Source organism: Gopherus flavomarginatus, chromosome 9 (genome assembly GCF_025201925.1).
Source record: "Gopherus flavomarginatus isolate rGopFla2 chromosome 9, rGopFla2.mat.asm, whole genome shotgun sequence".
Lineage (NCBI taxonomy): Eukaryota > Metazoa > Chordata > Testudines > Testudinidae > Gopherus > Gopherus flavomarginatus.
The window spans coordinates 30,313,913-30,324,453 of NC_066625.1; the positions used below are offsets into that span (position 1 = coordinate 30,313,913).

The 10,541-nt window shown below is 40.3% G+C and overlaps 1 pseudogene; it reads left to right on the forward strand.

The window, feature by feature from the left end:
* LOC127058526 (ectonucleotide pyrophosphatase/phosphodiesterase family member 7-like) overlaps nucleotides 1-9,126 on the forward strand; it is a 115,103-nt pseudogene extending 105,977 nt beyond the window's left edge.
* The last annotated feature ends 1,415 nt before the right edge of the window (nucleotides 9,127-10,541 follow it).

The following is a 10,541-nucleotide window of genomic DNA, read 5'->3' on the forward strand; positions in this document are numbered from 1 at the left end:
TTTCTGGAGCAGAGTCATGGAAATGAACAATTGGAATGAATTGATCTGATCAATTTCTAAGTAAATGCCTATGAAAGATATTCAGAGTCCACTGGAAAGAGTTTCTTGCAACAACAGAAATTCTAAGTAGAACAAACAAATCTAAAGCATCAAATACGGTAAAATGATTACAGGGCCATATTTAAGACAAGCTTTAAGAATGCCACCAACATGACTTCCATGGCAAATGATAATACAGATACCACTTGGAAAGAGAAAAAGTAGGTAACCTAGAGCAATATTATGCAAAATAGAGAGAGAAGCCAATCCATCAATGTGGCACTCAAGCCTGAACAGACCAGCACAAGCCTAAAATAAGTGGGAGAAAACATGAACACTCTATGCCCTGAGGCTGTGGGAGGAAAAGGAACGAATATATAATATGGTTGCAGACAGGCCACCAACCAATATTCATATTCACTGTGAATATGAACTTTGGTTGGTGACCTGTTGTGTCTTTCATGTTATCCTGTGCTTTTCTTAAAGCCCCAACTTCTGGTATGTTATTTCATGACAATCTCTGCTTTCATTAAAGATTCAATTTCTAGGCCTCAAGGTGGCAGAGGAAAGCTGGAAGACATGAACACCAATTGCTTCAGAACCACAAGACAAATGAAAAGAACCCAACATTACTCATGATTTTTATTAGTCCCATGATTTGGGAGGGCTGACTCATGAATGTTGAATATTTGGGGTTGACCTTCCTAGGTCCAGTTGTGTGACGCAGGCTTATCACTATAAAAGGGCAAACAGGTAATCCTAGATGTAAATCTCTCTAAACATGGCATAAACTCCAAGATGGATCTGGATTCAGATCCAAAGTAATCAGTTTAGGCCTTTTCCTAATTATAATTCTCAACTCTCAATCTCATTCTGCCTGTGTCAATGTTCCTGCACAACCCAATCCAAATTCTCACTCTCCCTTCTTGTTTTGTTCTTCAATATTTTTAGTTTCCTTGAATTGCGTACACTAATATTCTACCATCCAGATGTGCACATAATTCACTAAAGATATATTTCATGCCATAACATTTTTCAGTCAATATGGCTCCGGCATACAGCCTGAAATCTTCCTCATTGCAGCATGAGCTTCTTTCATAATGCACTGCCAACATGCTTCAATCCTTTTTTGGATTGGGTAACTCTGGATAGAGGGAGCGAGAGAGAAGATAGTTGGTTTTCCTGTAACTTTACCTTTCCATAGCAAGTCTACCACCAATGTTTCAATGGTATCTGTAGCAATGATATTTTGAGGGGATCTGGGAACAAGTAGAGAGGAAGTAGGGCTGAGAGTGGATAGATACATCCCGTCTACACATCATTCATCCCTTAAGAACTAAAATGAGACTGCAAGTTTATTTCACATATGCCATCAAATTATGTTAAATGTTATTTTTAAGATATATGCTTTGTATTTGTCCTAAGAGCTATGTTCATCTGCATTTTCTTAAATTTTATAATTTTATATTTCATACACCACACATAGCTCTCATGTTTTGAAATCTGTTTAATATACAGGTATGGTACACAGCTGTCAGAAGTAACTGACGTTATAGATTTTGCCCTGTTATTAATAGTACAAATATCACCTTCCATCTATTCAATTTTTCAGGGAAAAAAAACAGCCTCATTCCATTATCCTGGTGGTGGTGCCACTTACAAGGGGCAGTCAGTCAACAGAACTCTACTAGAGTCGTTTGATCATCCTGACAGCAATGAGACAGAGTGGAGAGAAAATATTGATACGGTTATGAGCTGGTTTACCAAAGAGAACTTTGATTTTGTCACACTTTACTATGGAGAACCTGATAAAGTGGGGCACAGAAAGGGCCCTGAAACAGAAGACAGGAAGATTATCATTCAACAGATTGATAGAACCATTGGCTACCTTGTAGAAGCTATTGAGAAACATAACCTGAAGAATGCGCTGAATGTCATCATTACATCTAATCATGGTATGACCACGGTAAAGAAGAAACCTGAAGTACAGGAGATCTTATTGTCCAATTACATCAAATTCAGCAACTTGGTCAAGTTTGACATACTGGACTATGGTGGCTTTGGGATGATAACCCCCAAAGTAGGAAAAGAAGAGGAACTATATCAGGCACTGAAGAATGCTCATCCTCATCTAAAGGTGTATAAAAAAAGAAGAGTTTCCTGCACACTTCTACTATGTGAAAGATGAACGAGTTTTACCAGTCCTTGTTTATGGTGAACCTGGCTATAATGTTAATGGGGTAAGTTCATTACTGAATCTAAAACCACAATCAGGTTTCTTGGCAGCCATAGAGTAACCTTTAGAAGATTCCACAGACAAGTCACTTTACAATATTGTTCACAAGTTGTAATTGGTGTTGGTTTTGCTCCATAATAAATTAAGCAATTTCCAGTGCTGGTAGATAAAACATGTATTTTTACCACATCCTAAATAAGGATGTATTAGCCTATGGTACTGATTGTAGCCTCTTGGGGTAGGGACTTCTTTTTTGTTAACATGGTGTTTACACAATGCTTAGCGCAATTGGGTGCTGGTCCACGACGGGGATCCTAAGAGCAACTACTATGTAAACAAATATGTACATACTATTTTATCCTGTTAATTACAGGAAAACAACAATTACACCAACAGAACATTTTCATTGCTACTGAGGGATGAGATGGATTCTCTGTCTCTTGATGTCTTCCAATCAAGACTGGATGCCTTCAGTTCATCCTTCCATCTTCATTTTAATAAGTTATGGCATCTGAATGCCATGTCTTCTACAGTACATTTAGAAGAGTAAGAAAACTGAATCTCAAAATACAGTGTAAGGATTCTGGAGAGACACTGTGTTCACCTATAAGTTTGCAAGTTTAAGAACATAAAATGATTGATAGATTTTCACATCAATTTCATTTCCTATGAAAGTTTACACTATTAACTACAAGGACACGATCCTTTACAAAACCCAAATCACACACATTCCCTTGCTTTTTGTGTTTTTTCTCTCATCCTACTACAGTACCATGCACTTTCAGGGAGCTTGTTTTTAAAACTATCATTCTTTTCTCTAAGAGAAACAATATCTTCATCCATGGACATCATCTCTTCACTACTATACTTGTTATGAGCCAGAGACTTCCGTCCTCACTCAGAGGACTAGAATAGAACTCCCATTAACTAAAGTTCCAATTGCATAGCCATCTGGGTTCAGATGAATTGCTGGAGTTCTGCAACATGTCAGTTAGATGTTCCTATTTAAAAATATTCTTTATAAAAACGAGGGTTGGGTGGTTTTTTGGTTTTGTTCATTTTGTTTTTTACTATTCTAGGTGGAATTCTAGAGGACTAATTTTGCATAAGCCTCAGATTGAGAGTACTATATGTGCAAATCACTTAATAAGATGAGACTTTCAACATGCATATCTCTCCTGCTTATTATTTTCTTCAATAAATCTATTTTATGTAGAAATTTATCAGTGTTGGTCATAGTCCAAATTTGTATTTGTTGGAGAAGTTTGAGTGGAACTGGATGAGCTCTAGTTGAGTTATGCACATATGAACAAGTCACAATTTTTCCACACATTCATATAAAATTTCTGTGAGCTTGCAACTCCAAAACAGTTGGACTTAGAAGCTGCATACTTGATCTCTTTGTAGTTCTCTCTGAGTCTTAAAAAGTAAATCAGTTTTGAAGATCAGTTGAGTAGATTGAAAGTTATGATTTTTTTAATGTGCACGTGCACATGCATTAGGATCTCTATGACTTTTTAATGTATTTCAATTAGACAGTTGTTAAGGAGGATCAGTTATAGATAGTTCAGTTCAAGACAGCTATGAATTTATTGTGAATATTCTTCAGAAGAGAAAATGCTACATATGCACAGCTTGGCTAAGACTCATCCATTTTCCAAGGCTGACAGCTAAGCTCCTGGGCTGAGTGGAGTGGGAGAATATGCCCATGAAGCTGAGCTTCCTGGGCCACAGCCTCTGTGATGCAAACTGAAAGAGCTTCACTGACCTGAGCAGACCTTAAATCAAACTTGGAATTTTAGACATTAATGAGAGAAAAGACCTATTAATCTAATCCAGATTGGTTTGAAATTGTCCAAGTGACAGGACTACTTCCCTTGGGACACTATTCCACAACCCAGCAGATCTCACTGTCCGGAAGTTCAATGGCAATTTCATCCCATTATTCCTAATGAGACTTATTTGGTCCATCCTAAACAAATTCTCCTTCCTTGTATTGTCACATGCCAAGTCTTTTTAGTCAACAATCCTAGCTGTCGCTTACCCAGCCTACTTTATCCAACATTTAATTCTTTTATTCCTTTCATTGTGATCAATCCCTCTAGCACCATTCTCACTTTCAGAGCCCTTCCCTGAACTCCCCCTCCAACTTCTCAGCATCAGATCATAAGGTGCCCACAACCAAAAGTAGCATTTTAGATGTTGTTGTCCCAAGAACTGTACAGAAACTAGCACCCCCCGCATGCCATATGGAGCCCGTGAATGTGACAACCATGGCTGTATTTTACTGCCATATTACACAGCAAACTCTTCTCTCATCTACAGCCCACGATCATGCCAAGGGCTATATTGCTTTCCAGGTTTCTCCTTCTCACGCAGCATGTGTGTTTGGTGTTATTTTCCCCTCAATGTATTTATTTGCATTTTTCTAACTCGAATCTCACTGTTACTTACTCTGTCCACATCTGATCTATTCAGATCCCTTTTGCATTATTTGTCTCCTCTCACCATGCCTCCCCCCAGCTTTAGTACTATCTGAATATTTCAGTAATACTCTGCTCTTGTAGCTCTAAAGAGATTAAGTAGGAACACACTTGATTTCTTTATGCTCAGATGTCCCATGTAATCCCTAGACTGGTCCTTATCTCTTTTATAAACTATCCATCACCAGGTGACAGCTATCCAAACTTTGTCTTCATTGTTCTTGTGGCAGACATTTTTAAAAGGAGTACAAACTATTTTAAACCACTGTTAATTTCATTCACAGCTTGCTTAGCAATGGACCTGAATGCTTGTGGAATGGGCTGTCTGTGCTAGCAGCAGCAATTTTTCTTCCCACCCACAAGGTTTCACTTTTGAGGTCTCAGAGGCTTCAGTTTTGTACAGAAGAGGCTAAGCTCAAGCTACAACCCACTTATTTGTCAATTGGGCATAGAGCCCTGCCTCCTCAGAACCATTTCCATCTCTTATGGAGTAACTTCTATGGAGTTCCCAGTCACTCCTCTGAGTGCCTGACAGAGGCACAAATCTTTATTCCCTCTTGCTTACCTCCACCCATGGATGATGGCAGCAAGTGGTAACCTATCTGTCTGCTGGCACTGGGTCTCTGTACCTTAAGTGAGGCCATTTTCTTCCATGGACTTTTCCCCCTCGTGTATTTATTCTCCCTGCTCCTCCTTCCAACTATCTTCTGCTGCTGTTTACTTATCCCTGCAAGCCTTACTGACTTGGTGTATTCTTGTGGGGTTGCCAGCCCACTTGTCCTTTTAAGCTCAGCCACTTCTTTTAAGCTTCAGCCCAGCAGTTGCTCTTCTCAGAGGCAGGGGACGCTGTAGAACTTGAATGATGATGTGTTTGGGGATTTGCCCGCTCTCCTTTTCACTGCAGACACACATGGAAGCATGTTTGAGAAAGTTATGGGCAACTGAAAAGCAAATTGGAACTTAACTTCAATTACAGCAGACAAACCACCGCCTGTTCATTAATTAGTTTGGGGGGGAGCCAGTTTTTTATTTAGAAAACTAGATCAGTTTATACAGTAGGTGCGATGGGGCAATCTAGTGAGGAGAGCAAAGGCAGTGGAAGTCAGGTAACTCACGTTCTATTCTCTTTTTTCCCCCACTGACTTGCTGTGTGAAAGACCTTGGGAGACCCGCTTAATGGCTCTGAGCCTCAGATTACCACTTTGCATAATTGTAAGTAATTTGTTCCCCTTGGTCTTTGAAAAATCATCCTCAGAATTCTAGAAAGTACTATCCCCTCCCTGACTCTAAAAAGACATACTAAGGGATCAGCTCTTCTCTGTTGCTAAAATAGAGATTCTTTCAGTCACTGTGCAAAAACACTATCATTCTCTTCCCCACGTGGATACCTCTATGAAATGAGTATCCATTTGCCCATATTGATATAACCAGTATTTTTTCCCTGCTGTTGGACTGACAGTTACATGACAGATTTGGGGGAGATAAAAAGCTATAGAGCTTGTCCTCTAAGTGGACAAACACTCAATAGTCTACACTATAACTTTCAATTTTGTCCTCAGAAGTTTTGGTCATCTTAATCTGAGCCAAAATAATGAGCCTACAGCTACTTTATGGAGCAACAGGGATGTTCAGTAGCCAGTTCCTATGGTTTGCTGACTGCTCATGGTTAGAATTTAAATCAGACGGGAGATTTGGATTAGACTATTTAACATTTGTTGTTATCTTGGTGTATTATGATGGTTCTGGTAAATTGCACTATAACATTTTTGGAGCAATACCTATTTTCTACAATGGATCACTGCAAGTATTTTAAGAATGCAAACCAACTTTTCCTAAGATTTTTCTAGAAAGTCACCCTTTCTGCATATCAAGATAAACGGAATCAGGCTAAAGCCATAAACCCAGTAACAGAGTGAAAAGCTTTGGTGGAATGATACTCACACCACTGTTATTTTTGGCAATTACATGTCCTGCATTATCACAGTCCCCTAATATTTAAACAAGTTAGCTTGTCTGTGGCTTTCCCATGAGCATCCAGCAGAAGGCAGAGCATTGTTGTGTTTCTCCAGGAGCACTGCAGGAAGCAGATTGTGACTTTCAGAGTCACAATCTGCCTCCCAGTTCCCCAGCTGTGCAGATACTTCCCCTGGAGAAGGCCTATACCTGCTACAGCATATTTTCCCCCATGGTGTCAGCATAGCTATGCAAGCCAGTGCATTGTGGGGGCAGGAGCAAAGGCTCTTCCCACTCCCACAGCTGGATGGAAGCCAACGTAGCAGCCCCATTGAAACAGCTGTCCTTCCCATGACCTGGATAACCAGCGCAAGGAAGCATAAGGTGCTCCTTGCTTCCTTGCCCTGCTGCATAAATCAAGGCACGATCTGGCCTTAGCATCAGAGGGGAATCAGGTGTATTGACCATTGTCAGAGTTACAACAACATTTTGGCTCCATATTTTAATAAAACAAACAAAGAAAGTGGATGTACTTTTCTGGTATAATCTGGAAAATCTAAAGAGGCACACGAGCTGGAATTGTCAAAGCTCAGTGTTACGCCAACCTAATGCATCAATTAGCAAACACAAAAGCACATTCTTGAACCCAATGCTTTTCTTCACACAGTTCTTACCGAAATTGCCTTCTACCTCCCTCAATTCCCTTGCAGTTTCAGCTGGCTACTGTATTTTCCTTCACTGCCTCATGTAAGTTTGTTTGTATTGCTGCGTGCTATTATATAGCAGTTGGATTTCACCTCAGAAGCAGAAGCATCTTTAGATAGGACTAGTGACTAAGTGACTGCTGTATGGAATGTTAAATTTGAGAGTGCCTTTGGGATGAAAGGCCTAGATAAAGCTAAAACTGATTGTTGGGTTTTTTCCCCCAGAGGTTTATATTATACGTTAACAAAGGAGATCACGGATTTGACAATGAGGATATGGACGTGAAGACAATATTCAGAGCTTTTGGTCCTGATTTCAAAGAGAATTACTTAGCTGAGCCCTTTGACAGTATCCACATTTATCCACTGATGTGTAAACTCCTGGGCATCAATCCACAGCCCAATAATGGATCTCTAGAATTTACACAGAAAATGCTCATTGATACTTCACAGCCAGAGCCAAACATCCTGCTTACTGCAATAATTTTAAGTGCCATAGCAGCAGTGCTTGTGCTAATATTCATCTCATCAGTGACTTATACTGCCATCCAACAAAAGAAGGGGTAAGTAAAGTTTTCTTTAGGGCTTGGATAGTTACACCAGGGGAAAGCATTGGAAGGAGGGAGATGGGAATTAGGAGTCTTGAGCTCAGATATTACAATGCTTGGTACCATGTACATAGACAGACAAAAGGAGGAATAAATCTTGGGGCTGACACTGAGTCTGGGACCCTGAATAGGCCATTTAGTTTTTCACTCAGCATTCCCATCAGTAAAAATGGTTATCAATAGTTACCATACAAGGTAGTCAGTATAGTAATGGGCATCCTGTATCTGAGCACCTTTAGACTCAAGTGCAGGGGTTCTCAAACTGTGGGTCACTCCCCATTTTAATGGGGTCCCCAGGGCTGACAGACTTTCTGGGGCCCATGGCTGAAGCTGAAGCCTGAGCCCCACCGCCTGCAGATGAATCCAAAGCCTGAGGACTTTGGCCCTGGGTGGTGGTGCATTGACTTTGGCCCCCTCACCCAGGGTGGTGGGGCTTAGGTGGGCTCAAGCTTTGGTTCCTCCTTGTGGGGGTTGTGTAGTAATGTTTGTTGTCAAACAGGGGGAGGGGGAGGGTTGCAGTGCAATGATGTTTTAGAAACCCTGCTCTAGGGTATTCACCCCTGGAAGTTAGGAAAGTATTATCCCCATTTTGCAAATGGCAAACGAAAACACAAAGCAACCAGGTGACTTGCCCAAGGTCACACAGGAAAGATGTGGGTGGTGAAGCAAAGAATTGAATCCAGGTCTCCAAGTCTCAGGTCAGCACCCTGACCACTGGGCAATCCTTTGTCCTCAAAAAATAGGGAAAGCCCTACAAGCCTACCCTGAGCTCTGAAAGTCCAGTCAGATTTCCCTGCCTTCTCCCCACATCAGCACCAGTAATAAAGAGGATGTCATGAAACTTTATTTATTAGGCCTCAATGACTCTTCAGATGCCTGTGTGAAAGGTGCTACATCAGGGCAGAGCAGCATTATCAACACCAGTGCTTCACACACCTAGATTAGCCAGGTGCTCTTGTGCCTGATGCTCATGCCTTACATTTAGCATTGAGTCTCAGAACCAGGTGCCATGCAATAGACCTGACTCTCTGTGTCTTGCACCTTGTAGACCCATTTACACTTATGTGAAGCTGGAACGTAATGCTACTGTTCTGATTCGGTAGCATTTTATACCAACTTCACACAGGTGCAATGACTACACAAGGTGCAAGACAGTCGAGAATCAGGCTCTACTGTCTTGGGGCTTGTCTGCACATTAGGGTAAGTCACCTCCCACCCTCAGGGTTCATAACTAAAGCACACTAATATTTTGTGCACTAATTCATCTGTGTAGACCCTGCTGGTGCTCTGTAATGCAGTGCTGTTTGAAACAGCATTTTGTAAAGGCACGCTAGGGAACCTTTAGTGTGCACCAGCGGGGTCTACAGGGACCAATTAACATGTAATAAGTTATAGAAATTACACCCTTGTAAAGCACATTATGTGACTGTGTAAACAAGCCCCTATTTGTCTCCCCATGAAACAAAGCAGTCTGCCCTCTTTGGGCCTGATTCTCTGCTCTCTCACTCCCGGCAATCAGGAGTAACTCCACTGAGGCCAGAGTTAGAGGTATAAGACCGGAACTTGACCCTTGACAGGTATGAGTTCTACAGCAGCAAATGCAACTATAATTAAAGGCAACTTTCTAACTGGATATTCATCTTCTGTTTGGATGATTATTTTGCACATGCTCTGGAGGAGTGACAGCAAAATACATTTGTCATAATGAGCTTTTCATAGAACATCGTCTGACACTTAAGTGAGGCCCAGAAAAAAAAAAATTCCTCCATTTAAAAGTTACCTAATGCAAAAAGGAAACTTCTATATCCTTTCCCTCTTAAGTTTCCATATTATAACCTTTTTCCTCAAAGCTACTTTATGACAGCAATAATAGTCTATCTTGTTCTAGTTTGATAAGAGAGACTATGCCATAAATCCCTAAGCTTTCATTACTGATTAATTAATATTTATCTGTGCTAAGGAATGGAATGAAATGTTGTTGCACTTGAACAAAGAAAATCAGCAAATATGAGATTTATTTTAGGAGGCACCAAGTTGTTCATTGCAAATCATGTTTTATTCACGCCTTTAAAATGTACAAGACACCAAAAATTGCATTTCCACTCTGAAATCTCAATAAAACATTGGTTCAATCATTTTCCAGTCATAATTTAGCCATATTTTACACTCACATTGATTATTCTGGATGAAATATATATGTGAGTATTATTACATTCAGTGGAAACATTCTAGTAAACAGCATGCATCTATGGAATGCTTCATTATTTAGGATTCTCGCAGCCAGCAATTATGAGGACCATTTTTCTTGTGACAATATAGAAGATGTCAAGAAGTTTTAATTTTGTTTTATATTTCTTTAGTTATTTAAAAGGGGACTGCAATAACATTAACTATAGTATGGAGGGGTCTGATTTAGGGCAAGTAAATAGCAAAAAGTACCTATTTAACTTTATTATGTTGGAGCCTGCTGGAAAGTCACAATACCTGGGTCCACTCAGGCCCTCCAAGGTAGAGTTGC